This window comes from Lepidochelys kempii, chromosome 4 (genome assembly GCF_965140265.1).
Source record: "Lepidochelys kempii isolate rLepKem1 chromosome 4, rLepKem1.hap2, whole genome shotgun sequence".
Lineage (NCBI taxonomy): Eukaryota > Metazoa > Chordata > Testudines > Cheloniidae > Lepidochelys > Lepidochelys kempii.
The window spans coordinates 40233721-40250702 of NC_133259.1; positions in this window are offsets into that span (position 1 = coordinate 40233721).

The window sequence follows — 16982 nt, forward strand, 5'->3', positions numbered from 1 at the left end:
CTTTATTACCTCATCCAATATAAACCATCCTCTAGCAACAATCACACCGTCCCCCGTCCCAGTGACAGTGACGGCTGTGGTCCAGTTTTGAACTCTGCTGCCCAGGGCTCAGAGTATGTGGCTCCAAGGGTAGAGTGGTGCTACAGGGTTTCCCTAGCGATTCCAAACACAGGGACTAGGGGCCTTGTTGTGGGCTGCCAGACCAGAAGCCTGCCGCCCACTGTAACCTCCCCAGCCTGTTCTGGAAATTTCTCTCTTCCTACGAGCCCACCTTTGCAAGCACACCTGTGCTAGCCCAGTGCACAGGTCTGTCACCAGACGGAGCTACGGCAAAGTTCAGGCAAGCCTCATGCTGCAGCCTGGGTCAAGAGAGGAGTTCTGGACTTCATCAGCCTGATGGAAGAAGGGGCAGCACAAGCCCCACTGTGGAATTGCCATAGGAATAAAGATGTTTGTTCTGACATTACAAAGAAGAAACTAAAGGTGGGGTAGGCCAGGGATAAGCAGCAATGCCAGGAAAGGGGGAAGGGAACTATAGCAGTCCTATCAAAAGGCAATGGAGGTTTCCTGCTACACCTTCTGATATTATGATGATGCTGGATGCCATACTGGGCAGGGACCCCACACAACCACCCTGTGAGTGACAGTGGACTGAAATCCAGAGACAGCAGTCTCCAGTAGCTCACAGCAATGAAGAACTCATACAAAGGATGCTGATCCCATGGAAAGCCAGGCGCTCTTCAACAGCCAGCCAAACCCAACCCAGACAAGTCCTGAAGTGGAACCCACTGATGAAGGGGAAGGGAACTCAGGTAAATGTATTAATTCATGCGGCTTTTTTTTTTCTAAAAAGTGTTCACAGGCCCCAAAATCCCCCTCCCCACTTTTTTTTCCTGCCCTCTTTTCCCTCTTAAAATGGTGGCTGAATGCATGCAGGCAGCAAACAAAATAAATTGCTTTTTGGACTAGTTGTTTTATTTTAACATTCATTGGCACTAAGAGGCAAAAAATAAGACTAAATATGATAGGCAACAGAAAAACATTCCCACATGCATGCTAATGTCAGGGTAGGCAGATAGAATGTCTAGCAACATAAGTTGATGTATTCTTGTAAATGGAACAAGAACTACGCTGAAACCTATATGTAAGCGTTAAAATAAAAAACTTAGACAATTTAAAATAATCCTTGCAAGCAATCCAGTAAGTGGTAATTAATAGTACATATTTTTATGAATAAAATTGTAAAGCAAACATATAATGAAAACATAAAAACACTGTGCTTTGTTTTTCCAGGCTGAGTCCAAGTCCAAAACAAATTACTTGCATGCTGATCTTGGATTCAGGGGTAGAAATGCCTTATTGCTGGCTCAGGGGGTTTAGCTTTGAACGGGTTTGCAGAACTAGACCGTGATGACAACCCTTCTTTTTCAGAATTTTAGGTTGACCTTGACAAGAATATTCCGTTTGTCTTCTGGCACAGCCTAGATAAAGTTGTCAAGCGCGTATTCGTTAAGCTCTGACTGAAAATTTCTCAGAAAAGCTGCCTTGTTCCTCACGCTGCAGTAGGGCATCTTCCCACACTGCTCTCAGTGAGTTCTAGTGGCACTGTCACTATGAAGAAACCAGCAACGTACAGGCCAGGTGGCCTCAAGCAGTTGCCTTCTCTGGGCCTTTGCCACCCTCAGGAGTGATATCTCAGCCAGGTTCACCGCTGCCTTTTATAAGTTTTACAATATTTACTGTACTATCCCTACACTTATTACCTGAGACACATGACAGTCCACCCTCACCCCCTTTACTACAGATTTTGAAATATACCCTCATATAATCACCATGCTGGGAGCGCTGCTATGATTGGTTTTCCTCCCCTTTCTCATCTATCTGCTACACCTTCAACCAAGTTTGGCTTTCCCTTGCCTTTGTTATCCCCTTTTATGCTCTAGCTCTGCTGAGTACCTCTGGAGGAAGCCCCATGGCTATGCCTCACTGCAAATTGTCTTTAACAAGCAACAGGAAGCTGAAACAATTCTCCTTTTCCCTGATATACTCACATACCTCTATCCCTTGAGAATTCCTTCATTTATCATACCCTACTTCTTCCTCTCTGACATGCTCTGTTGTCTCCTCTATTCCCAGGATCTTGCCAATTATTTTAAAGTTAGGACTGACATATAAGTGGCACAATGACTCACTTCCCTCTTCCTCGTTTCTATTATCCCTTTATCTGACTTATGTGAGCCTCTCACTACACAACCTGTCCCCTTGGCCCCCTCCCCTCCCATATGCTGTCCTTCTTTATTTCATCTCTCAACTTCGCTTCATCCTGGCTTCTTTGCTTTTACTTTCATAAAAACACTTAATCACACTTGCTTCTCCAGTTTCCATCATAATTCCCTCCTCCATTTTACCACTGTGTTCCTTGCGCTTGATTCTGTTTTCTCCAATTCACTCCCTGATTAGTTTCATTCTGGCCTCAGACCACTCCACATTAATGAAAGTGTTCTAACCAGAACAATACTGGTTCAGTTCTAACACCATTGCAGTATCAGTCCAGGTCCTTTTAGACTTGATCTGTCTCTGTCTGTGCTCCCCCAAGCATATTTCTTACCTTTAAGAGAGCTCAAAAAATGACATAGCCAAAAGCTTTACAAGCTTATGGAAATAGGTACTCCATAATGTGTATATAATTAAATACTCCTATTGTGTAACTCTGAAATACCTCACAGAAGTGTCTATACCTTCCTTTTACCAAAAGGTGAAAACAATTATCCATTGTAGATGGGGGGAGCCAGTTGGTGTTCAAGACGATGGGTGCCAAAAAAGAGGATTTTTTTTAAAACAAAGAACAATCTGACTGTGATACATCATGGCCAGAGGGCAGCAGAAGAGTGTTAGAAGGGAGCCTTATTCCCTGTAGAGGGAAGAAAGTTTGCTATAAATTAATTAAAGTACCTGAAGTCAGTCACATGATAAAACCCCCCTGCTTCAATCAGACAAGAGGAGGAGTTGAAGCAGAGTGGATTGGTGTTGGAGCAGAGATCAGTTTGGAGGGAAGCAGAGGAGAGTTTGGAGAAGTGCTGCGATGGGCTAAGAAGACCAAGACCCTAGGTAAAGGGACACCTGGTTTGTGCAGAGGGAGGGCATGAAGTCCCACAAGCTGAAGGGCAGGAGAGGGAAGTAGCCCAGGGGAAGGAACTGCTAGTTCTAGTGGTTTACTGCTATCCCTAGGGCCCCTGGGGTGAGACCCAGAATAGAGGGTGGGCCCGGGTCCCTTCCTCTCCACTCCTCTCCTCTAGGACACTAATGGGGCAGTTAATACCCTAGTTCAGGGGCAAGACATGGTGCCATGAACGCCCCCTTTCCCCCCCAAGAAGAGACCGCGCGAGACCCAGCATAGTAGTGCCGGCAATTTGTCACACTGACTTTCCACCAATCCCAGAGCATACGTATAACTGTGGTATTGCCCACTCTGTTTCAGTTATGAAGGGCAAGTGATTTTGTATGAGAAAGAGAAGTCAGCATATACCTGCATATCAATGACTCAAGCATTAGCTACCCAGAATCTCACCTTGTCTTAATTCAGAACACCAAGACAGATTTGTCAGTGTCATTGACACAGGGTGTGCTGCTCCTGTAAGAGCAGGCCAGCCCATCCCTTCTCCAAGTACTGGCTCTTTAAGGCGGGCAATAGGGTAAGCATGGCCTGACCCCAGTTCAGTGAAGAACAAGGGAATTCTGGGAATTGTAATTCCCTGAAGGATGCATGGAAATTGTAGGCTGGGAAACAATGCATCGTGGGAGAGGAAAAAAGTATAAGAAGCTTGGTTTACTACTGGTGAGCTTTTTGGTGCGTAACTTGTAATATGTGCTAACTAAGCAGCTATTATCTCAATACTCCTCTGCTGGATATGAGTGAGGAAAAAGCTGCTAAAAGGCATAGGCAAGTGGGACTAGAAGGTGAGGAGAGGGGGCCCCAGTCATGCCCTATTAGACACTCCCATCCACCCAGTTCCCACCACGCAACATTTCCCCAGAGCGCACACAAGGCCTTGCTATACCCCACAAACCCCACTGTCCCCCAGCATTTTCCTTACCTCGGACACTCCCACAAACCTAGCTCTTTTCAAGACACCTCTGCAAACGGAGCTGTCCCCAGCTTCCGATTCCCCACTTCTCCCAGAACTGTACCCTTAGCCACTGAACTCCCCCCCACACACACACACACTTCCATCCAGATACCTCTACCCCCACAACACCTTGAAAGCCCCACATCATTCACACAAACACAGCAGCTCTGGCTCTTCCTCACCTCCCTCGTGCCAACACTCACCTACTCCCCAGACACCCTTCAACACCAACCCGCCAGCCCCAGCTGCTAGGTTTTGCAAAGCTCCAGATCCAACCCCCTGTACTACTTGGGACCAGATATACGGACCTTAAGCTGAAGTTTATGGTTATATACAATTATGTGAATGTATGAAAATTATTGAATGAACTAATTTTAGTATTTGTAAACTACTTATATAAACATCCCATGGAGTTGTGCAGAACTTGGCAACTATAGGGGAAGAGCCAAGGAAGGAATTGTTTAAACTTGGGATGGCTGAAGATGGTTTTGGGTTGGGAGTTTTTGTTTATCCCAAAAGGAGGGCTCTTATTTGGTTTGACTGGCCCTCCAAATCAATTTACTAGCCCAGGAAGGCCATTGTTGAGGCAGAACCTAAGCCAGCAGCTGTGTACCATCCTGAGATTAGGTAAACTGCTTTTATAGTCGCAAAATGAAATGTGAAACCTTACAGGAGAGACTTTTTTAAACTTAAAATTAATCTTGACAGATGGCTGAAGGCTATTCACAATGGATTTGTAAAAGGCTTGTGCAGCTCAGTCCAAGTCAATGAAGGCATTTTGATGTGGAGATGTTTGAATAAGTTTAGAATTGAGCAAAAAGAAAAGGAGTACTTGTGGCACCTTAGAGACTAACCAATTTATTTGAGCATGAGCTTTCGTGAGCTACAGCTCACTTCATCAGAATTGAGGTACTTGTATCATTTGAATACTATTTACCCACCTCAAATAGGGCAAGAGGAGTTCAACTCACCTTGCTGAGTCAGATCAGGCAGAATTAATAATGGAACTTCTCGTGAAGAAGATTGCTGAAGAAGGCATAATGTGGGGCTCCAGTAGTCATTAACAAAGTGGTAACTTTTAAGACAAATCCCCATTTTGTTGCTACAAAATCAGTTTTTATAGCCAGATTATAATATGGAACACTTTTATAGAGCTGTTTGTCTCACTATTTAACCCTCAAAATGTTCTCTGAAATTTTATAATTATTTTACATATCTGGAAACTGAGGCAGAGAGGTGGAATCACAGAGAAAGTGTGTGTTAGTACCAAGAGTAGAATTCCAGAGTTTCTGGCTTCCATTCCTATGTTCCAGCTCCTGGACCATACCTTTTCATCAAAGAAATAGAATTTATCTTATTATAAATTGCAGATTGTCTCTTTCATTACAATGAAATAAAATGGATTCCTTCTGAAATGTATGAACATTATTTTTAAAAATGAGCTTTATTCATTTCCACTGACAGGATGGGAACTTAGATAGGCTTGGCAGAATTTTTATATATATATAATTTTGACGGATTTTGTTTTTTAGATTTTTAATAATTTTTTAAAAGATTTTTATCAATTTAAATTTTCATTTTTGTGGGAAATTATGGGGAGGTCTGTCAGATAATAGTGGGTCATCCAATAATTATTTAATGACAGTAGAAGTTGAGATTCAAAAAGTCAAAGCTTTATAACCATTAAAATACAAATGGTCAACATCACTTGTCAAAATACACACACTAAATATCCTTTAATCAAATTCAAATAAGTTCTCAAGCAACATTTTTCTTACTTTGCCTATCTGTAAATTTCAGTTATCAATAGAAATATTTTAATTGTTTTGTTTGTGTACAGTGAAATCAACATTTACTGCCATATACCAATAAAAAACAGAATCCTTCTAACCTTGCAACAGAAAGGTGTCTAAAAAAATGTAAAATGTTCTTCAATAGTGTTTAATACTAGTGCTAAATGTAATTGTAGATGCCCTGAACTTGGATCAGTGAAGCCAGTCAGTGGAAGGAGGATCAGGCCCATAATGACTACTCTTCAATCAGGACCTGATCTTGCAAGGTACTGAGACCCCTCAACTCTTGGCCTATAAATAGGAATTGTGGGGTATTCGCAAATTGGGGCTATCAGTCGTTACTTAAGCAAAAACCCCATCAAAGTCAGTTCTATATATTATGCCCATATTTTTTTCATTCTAATGAAGTGATTCATGCCAAATTAAAAGTGATCCAAGATCTTAAAAAATAATACTATACGGCTCAATAATGATATAAATAGGTATGAGTCAGAGCAACTGTAAAAAAGTGATTGGCTCAGCCCTGTACTTAGAAAGTATTTGGGACATTATTAATCATTTGGAAGAAGTACAATGAATGGCACAGAAACAGATACAAAAATAAACCACAATAAATGTGGGGTTTAACTGCTCTCTAGTGGATTTGTGAGTAGTATCATCAGTATATGATTTATATATTTACATCAGCTGATTTAACTGGGAATTGGTCCTGCTTTGAGCAGGGGGTTGGACTAGATGACCTTCTGGGGTCTCTTCCAACCCTGATATTCTATGATTCTATGATTCTATAAGCAGGATCTACATTCAAAAAAAGTAATCTCTCAGACATTTTGACATGAAGAAACAGAATCAAGTACTTCCTACACATCTGAGTTCAACTGCTGCTTCTCTCTGGCTATTTCTCTCATCTCAATTTCACTGAATTACAGAAAGGCTAAGTCTGAGTATCAGAACATAGATGTAACTTTTAAAAAATGCTCTTACCATGTGCTGTGGTGAACAGTATCTCGTTATATATTCAGCACAACTATAGGGGCCAATGTTTACCTTAGCTTCATGTTGGAAAATCAGTGTTTGTTATAACTTTGTGCTTTGGAAAAAATAGTTAAAAGTTGTTCTTGAAAATACAGTGCTGATTTTCTTAAGCTAATACCTTAGGGAAAGGACACACAGAGATAAACATCTACTGCTTCTTTGGTATATGTACTTCATTAGAAAAATAACTTGAACATATATAAAAAAGGCCAGATCCTGCAGAGCCTACTCAGAAAAAAATGCTATTGTTTAAAATGGGAGCAGGGTCAGGTAAACACGGTGTGTCCAAACATAAACCCACAGGTGCGTAGGTCTCAGTACTGCAGTGAGAGTAGGGTTGTCATGAACTATACAAGGTAGAGAGGGTCCTGTTTTGAGCCTAAGCTATGGAGTGCGCAGGACAATTCTGAGGAAAGGCTGTGGAAAGATGCCATTTTCCCCCCCATCCCTTTCCTCAGTCCTCGTAAAGGCTGCTCAAATCTGCACTGGCTACTAGCTGTCCGACGAAGTGAGCTGTAGCTCACGAAAGCTTATGCTCAAATAAATTTGTTAGTCTCTAAGGTACCACAAGTACTCTTCTTTTAGCTGTCCCCAGCAGTCTTTCTAGCAGCCAAGGATTGATGGGGAATAGGGACTCCAACTAAACCACCCCAGGCGGTAGTGTAGGAGCTGCTAAAGTGGTTCTATGCCATCCAAAGTTTACTCTTGAAACCTCAAGTAGGTAGGTAAGCCAGATTTAGGGCTGCTTTTCATTACAGTAGTAGCACAAAACTGCTGCAGCACAGCTGAAGGTCTGGCCTATAGGTCTAACAAAATCTCCAGCAAAATGTATCTACCTTACACATGTTCACTGCTGGATGGGTCATTTCTGGAAAAATTTTAGAACAAATTCTGCAGTTCTCTTCCTCCACCAATAATTTAAAAAAATCAATGCCATATTTCATAAACAGTCCCACAATACCTAAACTGATGCCTGTTCCTTCTAGCTCACAAGGTGTTACTGTAAATGACAGACAAAATATGTTAATTTAAAAAAAAATGGAAAAAATACCACCTTCCATTTCTATAGTACCTCACTGAAATATGTGGAATTGCCTTACAAACAATTAAGTCTCACTTCACTCTGATATTGTAGAGCAGATAACTAGCACTATACAACTTGTTAAGACAAGTGAATGGAGGTTAAGCAGAGAGGTTAAGTGTCCTTCCTCTTTGTCAAATAGAGAATTAATAACAAAATCAGAAATAGAATTCTCTGCTCTAACTACTGGAAATCAGAAAATATCGTAGGAATAACCTCTTATGTCAATGCATTTTTATAGACATATCTATAGTGCCCTTCAGTGTGAATTCTCCATCACTGGCAACTTTTAAATCAAGTTGGATGTTTTTCTAAAAGAGCTGCTTTAGTTCAAAGGGAAGTTCTATAGCCTGTGTTAGACAGGAGGTCAGACTAGATGATCACAGTGGTCCCTATGGGCCTTGGAATCTGTGAAACCATATTATGTGAGCACCTCGGATATTACCTGCAGCTTTTGGGGTTTGATCCAAAACCTGCAAAAGTCAATGGAAGACTCCTGTTGATTTCAATGTATGTTAAAGCAGACCCATAATGAATTATTATTTATTATTATAGTAGTGCATATAGGCCCTGATTGAGGCTGGAGCCTCCCCTCACCCCTATGGTACTAGGCATTGCAACAAAAGCATTGTAACAAAGATTTTCTACCGCAACAAATTTACAATGTCAATAGACAAGACAGTCAAAGGAAACAGTATTATCTCTATTTTACAGATAGGGAACAGAGAAATTAAGTGATTTGCCAAAGATCAAGGCAGGCTGGGTACAGCCAAGAACTGAACATTGATCTCCTGAGCTCTGGTTTAGTGCTTTCATCACAGTATCAACCTTCCTCTCTAACTGAAAGCTTTGTACTCAAACCCAATGTATATCACTTGAACAGTGATAGCAATACAAAGTAGTTCTTATTATACATGTCTAACAGAAAATGTTAAATTTGAATCCTCACAGCATTCTTCTGAAATAGGTAAGCAATATTATGCTATACCCACTTTACAGATGGGAAAAGCAAGTCTCAGAGGGTATATCTACATTGTGTCTGGGCGTATGCTTCCCAGCCTGGGTAGACAGATTTTTTGCTAGCTCTATTTGAGCTAACACACTAATATAGCAGTGTGGCCATTGCAGTAGGGGCGGCAGCTTGGGCTAGCCCTCTGATCTCCTGGGTCCAAGTTTGGGTGATCAGCCTGAGTCGTTGCTCATGATGCAATGTTCACACTGCTATTTTAGCATGCTAGCTTGAGTAGAGCTGAGAGGTACACTCACAACTGTAATGTAGACTACCGAAGAGGTTAAGTGACTTGCCCAAGGTTACATGCATAGTGAGTCAGTGGTGGAGTTCTTAACTCCCAGTGTCAGGCTAACTTTTGCAGAACATGCTGCGCTTGTGTTAGTAAGAAGCAGGGTATTTTTGGTAATAGTGTAAGGAAGGTTTGATTGAGGCTTTCAAATACACTGTCATATAAATAAGACAGCCAGATTTTTCTCTAAGGGATGTAATTTGACTGTGAAGAGCATTCATCCAGCATGGAAAATTTTATCCCAAACAGTTAAAACTTTGCAAAATTATAAGCAAATTAAAACTGTGTTTTACAATGGAAAGTGTTGGATAACCTTAACTATAGATGTTGCTGCCTGTTCTGTATATAATAATAGGTTAAGGCTATTAGGGCGCAGTAATATTTGCACCATGGTTAAGGTTGCATTACAGTATTCAGTTTTACAAGGCACTCTGAACCTTTATTTTGTAAAAAATCTCATTGAAATGGCAAATCTCAAACCACAGAATATAAACTTTGAGCACTATTTCAATTTTTCATTGTGGTTTTATGAAAAATTGATACAAAAAGAATAATGTAGGTTCAGATATCAGTGCTTTTGGTGTTTCCCCCTCACACAGAGGATTGTCTCAGTTTTTTGCAAGAAATTTCAGAACTCTCTGAGATCAGTCTTTTGGTCTCATTATTGCTCTTCATGTGTTGATTCCTTGAATATCATTTACACAGAAGTAGTGTTTGCCTATACTATAGGGTATTTTACAACTTTGTAGCCTTAATGGAAAATATGTGCCAAAGCAAACCCACCAAATTTTAATTTGATGACAAAACTGCCACATCACAAAAGAGGGACTGAAACTATGGCTTGTCTACACAGGGACACTCAGGAAAGTTACGACAAATCACATAAAAGAGGTGAAGTTAATGCACATAAATTAAAACACATTTAACCCACAGTGGAAGCTATCACTCAGGAGTAAAGTGGGTTTAGTTTACTTTAGCTTAACCCTCAAGCTATAGCCAACTAAAACCACTTTACTCCTGAGACTGAGGCCTGGTCTACACTACAAAGTTAGGTCAACATAAGTCACCTTGCATCAATCTAGTTGTGCGTGTGTTTACACTCAAATTGTCTCCCATCAATGTAAGTACCCCATTACAGCAAGGCAATAACACCACCTCCCCAAGCGGCATTGAGCTATGCAAGTATAGGCACTGCATGACCTATGTCAATCTTAACAGTCCTCCAGCTGCTGTCCCACAGTGCCCAACACTCACCGCTCTGGTCACAATTGTTAACTCCACTGGCCAGTGGTCACAGAGACTGGAAGCCACCCCACCCCTTTAAAAAAAACACACACACACTTATATTTGAAAAGCCTTTTCCGGATTGCCCATCTTGGCAAGCACATCAAGCATCTCTCCCTTTTTGTGTGCAACTACCCAAGCAACCATGCTGGCTACGTGCTCCAGATGTGCTCCTGCCTGGAGTAGACAGGAAATATTGGTTCTCCTTGGCCAGTGGGGAGAAGAGGCTGTGTAGGCACAGCTAGGGAGCAGTCATAGAAAAGTAGATAGCTATGAGCAGATTGCACCAGCGACGCAGGTGAAGGGGTACAACAGGGATCAACAGCAGTGATGCGTGAAAGCGAAGGAAGTGTGGCAGGCATACCAGAAGGCCAGGGAGGCCAACAGTCAATCTGGTGCCAATCTGCAGACCTAGCACTTTTACAATGAGCTGCATGCCATTCTTGGAAGAGAGCCCACCAGCATCCCACAGACTACCATGGATATCCCCAAGGAGTTCAAGACTTAGATCCCTGCCATGAACTGCAAGGAGGACAGTGGAGCACATGCAACCCAGGGGCAGGAGAGGGGTCCAGCTATGCTGCAAGTCAGGACCTGTTCAAGGCTCTGCAGCAGTCTAGCCAGTCCAGGCAGCCATGCACATGCAAGCCTGATGCAGAGGAAGGAACCTCGGGTAAGGGTTTGAATGCATTTTTCATTACAGTGTTTAAATGTACTGATGGTGCTCAACCCCAACTTTGCTGGACATTAATATTGACTTTTCACTGTTTTACTCATACTAGAAGTAATGGTACAACAAACAGAGGTAGAACTGTTGTCTGATTTTCATTCCCCAGTAAGGATAGACGGGTGGAGTCCATGCAGAGCAGTTTGTTTACGTACATAGGGATGTCCCTTGAATCCTCCTGAGAGATCTTGGTTAAACTTTCATGGAGGTACTCTGCAATCCTCCCCAAAGGTTTCGAGGGGTATCAGCGTTAATACCTCCTCCCCAGTAGGACACTTTCCCACCCCAGTCTATCGGTATGTCTACACTACGGAATAAGGTCGAATTTATAGAAGTCGGTTTTTTAGAAATCGGTTTTATATATTCGAGTGTGTGTGTCCCCACAGAAAATGCTCTAAGTGCATTAAGTGCATTAACTCGGCGGAGCGCTTCCACAGTACCGAGGCTAGAGTCGACTTCCGGAGCGTTGCACTGTGGGTTGCTATCAGTTCCCGCAGTCTCCGCTGCCCATTGGAATTCTGGGTTGAGATCCCAATGCCTGATGGGGCTAAAACATTGTCGCGGGTGGTTCTGGGTACATATCGTCAGGCCCCCATTCCCTCCCTCCCTCCGTGAAAGCAAGGGAAGACAATCGTTTCGCGCCTTTTTTCCTGAGTTACCTGTGCAGACGCCATACCACGGCAAGCATGGAGCCCGCTCAGGTAACCGTCACCCTATGTCTCCTGGGTGCTGGCAGACGCGGTACGGCTTTGCTACACAGTAGCAGCAACCCCTTGCCTTGTGGCAGCAGACGGTACAGTACGACTGGTAGCCGTCATCGTCATGTCCGAGGTGCTCCTGGCCACGTCGGCTGGGAGCGCCTGGGTAGACATGGGCGCAGGGACTAAATTTGGAGTGACTTGACCAGGTCATTCTCTTTAGTCCTGCAGTCAGTCCTATTGAACCGTCTTATGGTGAGCGGGCAGGCGATACGGACTGCTAGCAGTCGTACTGTACCATCTTCTGCCGAGCAGCCATGAGATGTGGATGGCATGCAGTCCTTCTGCACCGTCTGCTGCCAGCCAAAGATGTAAAAGATAGATGGAGTGGATCAAAACAAGAAATAGACCAGATTTGTTTTGTACTCATTTGCTTCCACCCCTCCCCTGTCTAGGGGTCTCATTTTTCTAGGTCACACTGCAGTCACTCACAGAGAAGGTGCAGCGAGGTAAATCTAGCCATGTATCAATCAGAGGCCAGGCTAACCTTCTTGTTCCAATAAGAACGATAACTTAGGTGCACCATTTCTTATTGGAACCCTCCGTGAAGTCCTGCCTGAAATACTCCTAGATGTAAAGACACCCCCTTTGTTGATTTTAGCTCCCTGAAGCCAACCCTGTAAGCCGTGTCCTCAGTCGCCCCTCCTGGCGTCAGAGCAACGGCAAACAATCGGGCATCTGAGAGTGCTGTCCAGAGCAGTCACAATGGAGCACTCTGATGGGGCTAAAACATTTTCGCGGGTGGTTCTGGGTACGTATTGTCAGGCCCCCGTTCCCTCCCTCCCTCCGTGAAAGCAAGGGCAGACAATCATTTCGCGCCTTTTTTCCTGAGTTACCTGTGCAGACGCCATACCACGGCAAGCATGGAGCCCGCTCAGGTAACCGTCACCCTATGTCTCCTGGGTGCTGGCAGGCGTGGTACGGCTTTGCTGCACAGTAGCAGCAACCCATTGCCTTCTGGCAGCAGACGGTGCAATACGACTGGTAGTCGTCCTCGTCGTGTCCGAGGTGCTCCTGGCCACGTCGGCTGGGAGCGCCTGGGCAGACATGGGCGCAGGGGCTAAATTTGGAGTGACTTGACCAGGTCATTCTCTTTAGTCCTGCAGTCAGTCCTATTGAACCGTCTTATGGTGAGCGGGCAGGCGATACGGACTGCTAGCAGTCGTACTGTACCATCTTCTGCCAGGCAGGCAAGAGATGAGGATTGCTAGTAGTCGTATTGTACCATCTTCTGCCAGGCGGGCAAGAGATGAGGATGGCTAGCAGTTGTACTGTACCATCTTCTGCCGAGCAGCCATGAGATGTGGATGGCATGCAGTCCTTCTGCACCGTCTGCTGCCAGCCAAAGATGTAAAAGATAGATGGAGTGGGTCAAAACAAGAAATAGACCAGATTTGTTTTGTACTCATTTGCCTCCTCCCCTGTCTAGGGGACTCATTCCTCTAGGTCACACTGCAGTCACTCACAGAGAAGGTGCAGCGAGGTAAATCTAGCCATGTATCAATCAGAGGCCAGTGCGCGAGTGCGTTTTTTTTCTTTCTAAGCTTCACTAGCCTCTGGGAAGGAGAAGATCCTGTGATCATTGAAACACATGCAGCTGGTGGAGAAAAAAAAAGGGACAGCGGTATTTAAAAAGACACATTTTATAAAACAGTGGCTACACTCTTTCAGGGTAAATCTTGCTGTTAACATTACATACATAGCACATGTGCTTTCGTTACAAGGTCGCATTTTGCCTCCTCCCACCGCGTGACTATCTCCTCAACCTTCCCCCCTCCCTGTGGCTAACAGCGGGGAACATTTCTGTTTAGCCACAGGCAAACAGCCCAGCAGGAATGGGCTCCTCTGAGTGTCCCCTGAAGAAAAGCACTCTATTTCAACCAGGTGACCATGAATTATATCTCACTCTCCTGAGGATAACACAGAGAGATAAAGAACGGATGTTTGAATGCCAGCAAACATACACTGCAATGCTTTGTTCTACAATGATTCCCGAGTACGTGTTACTGGCCTGGAGTGGTAAAGTGTCCTACCATGAAGGACGCAATAAGGCTGCCCTCCCCAGAAACCTTTTGCAAAGTCTTTAGGACTACATATAGGAGAACCTCAAATGCCAGGGCAAAGTAATCCTTTCACATGCTTGCTTTTAAACCATGTATAGTATTTTAAAAGGTACACTCACCAGAGGTCCCTTCTCCGCCTGCTGGGTCCAGGAGGCAGCCTTGGGTGGGTTCGGGGGGTACTGGCTCCAGGTCCAGGGTGAGAAACAGTTCCTGGCTGTCGGGAAAACCGGTTTCTCCGCTTGCTTGCTGTGAGCTATCTACAACCTCCTCCTCCTCCTCATCTTCTTCGTCCCCAAAACCTGCTTCCGTATTGCCTCCATCTCCATTGAAGGAGTCAAACAACACGGCTGGGGTAGTGGTGGCTGAACCCCCTAAAATGGCATGCAGCTCATCATAGAAGCGGCATGTTTGGGCTCTGACCCAGAGCGGCTGTTCGCCTCTCTGGTTTTCTGGTAGGCTTGCCTCAGCTCCTTCAGTTTCACGCGGCACTGCTTCGGGTCCCTGTTATGGCCTCTGTCCTTCATGCCCTGGGAGATTTTCACAAAGGTTTTGGCATTTCGAAAACTGGAACGGAGTTCTGATAGCACGGATTCCTCTCCCCAGACAGCGATCAGATCCTGTACCTCCCGTTCGGTCCATGCTGGAGCTCTTTTGCGATTCTGGGACTCCATCATGGTCACCTGTGCTGATGAGCTCTGCATGGTCACCTGCAGCTTGCCACGCTGGCCAAACAAGAAATGAGATTCAAAAGTTCGCGGTTCTTTTCCTGTCTACCTGGCCAGTGCATCTGAGTTGAGAGTGCTGTCCAGAGCGGTCATAATGGAGCACTCTGGGATAGCTCCCGGAGGCCAATACCATCGAATTGTGTCCACAGTACCCCAAATTCGAGCCGGCAACGTCGATTTAAGCGCTAATCCACTTGTCAGGGGTGGAGTAAGGAAATCGATTGTAAGAGCCATTTAAGTCGAAATAAAGGGCTTCATCGTGTGGACGGGTGCAGGTTTACATCGATTTAACGCTGCTAAATTCGACCTAAAGTCCTAGTGTAGACCAGGGCTTAGATGACTTCAGTAGTAAACAGACTGGCAGCATATGGGTCTGAGTAGCTTTGGGATGCCCACAGCAGCTGTGCTCTCTGTGCCTTTGTTACCATCAGCAAGATATCAGCTAAAATCTCCACCACCTGTGGAAAACAGTGCCAGTACTCGTGCCAGTGCCCTGCACTTGTACACAGGGAAATAGGTGCTGAAATTTTATTGTTTCATGCGGCCGAACAATTCCCACCTCATTCCACCCTCCATCCCCATCCTCGCTTCCCCCCCCCACACACACACACACATGCACGTGCTGGGCTATACCCATGGGCTATACCCAGGGCTGGCACTGGAGAGCAGTGCTGTACAGAGGCGCTCCAAAGCTGAAATGCCAATCGGCATGTCTTGTTTAAAACTTTAAGGATGCAAGGAAAGGGAGTTCTAAAACTTAAATTTCACCTTCAGTTTTAAATATAAATATGATACCTCTTTGTGTTTTACCTGTAGCTGTTGTGGTCTTGAGTGTCCCCGCTCTGCACCAGGGAAATGCCTGACCATAATAAGGAGAAGAAAGAAGAGGACACGGGAGGAGATGCTCAATGAAATCCTGTAAGCCAGTGTTGCATCAGATTGTGAACAGAGAGCATGGAGAGTTAATATTTCAGGCTCTATGGTGAAAGAAAGTGTGGACAGGTGAAAGGACCAGGAGTCCCAACAGAAAAAGGAGAGGGAGATGCACCAGAACATAATGGGGCTTCTCTGGCAGCAAACACAGATGCTGCAGACTCTTGCTGATATACAGGTCTAACAATCACAGGCTCACTTCCCTTTGCAGTCAAGGGAGAACTCCATTTTAGCACCTCCCTACGCCCTCCAACATTTCAGGTGGTATCAGGGGTAGCATCCTTACCACTCCACAGGGGGCTCCAGTCAGGACAATTACAGCTTCACATACATGGACCTATGAAAGCCCCAGTTGTTATATATGTAGCCAAAATAGACTGAAATGGACAGAAATGTCCTTTCCCCTTGTTAAGTGCTGTTACAATAAAAACTTCTGAAGTAGTTAATGTATTTGTTTTTTCAGTTGCACATAGTTTTTTTGCATTGGTTTTGGTAGGCAATACAATTCTATGTTTTGGAAATGAATTAATATGTATTACTTCAGCAAGCATGCTGCATAACGCTTAGCAGTACTGAAAGCGCCCACTACTTGCTAATGTACAGGGTGGCAGACCTCAGAGGATCAGTGACAAACACAGTGTAATAATTATAAATGTACAGCAAACACCAAAAATTTTATGGGTGCCTTACCAGACAGACAGCACACACCACACAATTCCTAACAGCATGGATGGCAGGTATCGTAGGAAGGGCACTGGAATTGGGGACAGCCCAGCTACCCGGAGCAGTGGGGCTGGGGACACTGCCACCCAGTGCATTGGGCCTAGCCATGTCACCCAGCCGACCGGAGCACAAGGGCTGGCTGTGGCGCCTGGCTGCCTAGAGCATGGGGTACTGCTGCCCAGGGCTGGGGCCTTGCGCCCCCCCCCCCAGCTGCCCAGTGCTGGGGCCAGAGGCCGCAGTGGGAGTGCTCTGGGATCCTGCAGGGGAAGGGGGCAGAAAGGGAGGGGAGGGACAGGGTCTTGGGCCCAATGGGAGGGGCGGGGACTAGTCTCCCCCAGTGGCTGGGTCACCGGCTGACCATGCCTAACAGACTCCAAAGCTGAAGGGCCAGATAGAGCACAGTCCAGCACAACACTGTCGATGACTGTTAAA